The sequence below is a fragment of the Sinocyclocheilus rhinocerous genome, unplaced genomic scaffold (assembly GCF_001515625.1).
Source record: "Sinocyclocheilus rhinocerous isolate Xijiao unplaced genomic scaffold, SAMN03320098_v1.1 scaffold556, whole genome shotgun sequence".
NCBI classification, from domain to species: domain Eukaryota; kingdom Metazoa; phylum Chordata; class Actinopteri; order Cypriniformes; family Cyprinidae; genus Sinocyclocheilus; species Sinocyclocheilus rhinocerous.
In genome coordinates, this window is record NW_015631074.1 from 899,079 (window position 1) to 899,372 (window position 294).

At 45.2% G+C, this 294-nt stretch overlaps 1 protein-coding gene across 1 annotated transcript in view; it reads right to left on the minus strand.

Moving 5' to 3' along the window:
* Window positions 1-294, minus strand: part of LOC107741568 (DENN domain-containing protein 1B-like) — a 69,579-nt gene that overhangs the window by 37,449 nt on the left and 31,836 nt on the right. The gene's annotated exons all lie outside the window — the stretch shown is intronic.

Consider the following 294-nt stretch of genomic DNA (forward strand, 5'->3'; position numbering starts at 1 on the left):
CCCCCCCAGTGGGACAGAAAAAAGAACGGCAGAGAAAAAAAAAAACACAAACACGTTTCTTTATGTTCAAAAGGACAGGTGACAGACGTGTTTTTGACCCCGACGCTGGATGCACTTCCTGTTGCACTGACCATGCCATCTAAACATTAATTAAAGAGAGAAGGCGCTGGCAGGTGGCAGAAAAGCAGGATCTAATAATTGGCCCCCTTCTTCCCCGCGCCTTCAGAAAATCCAGGACTTCTAGAGAGATGTGCCACTGGGCAGGCAGAAAGAAGAAAAGATAAAAAAAAAAAA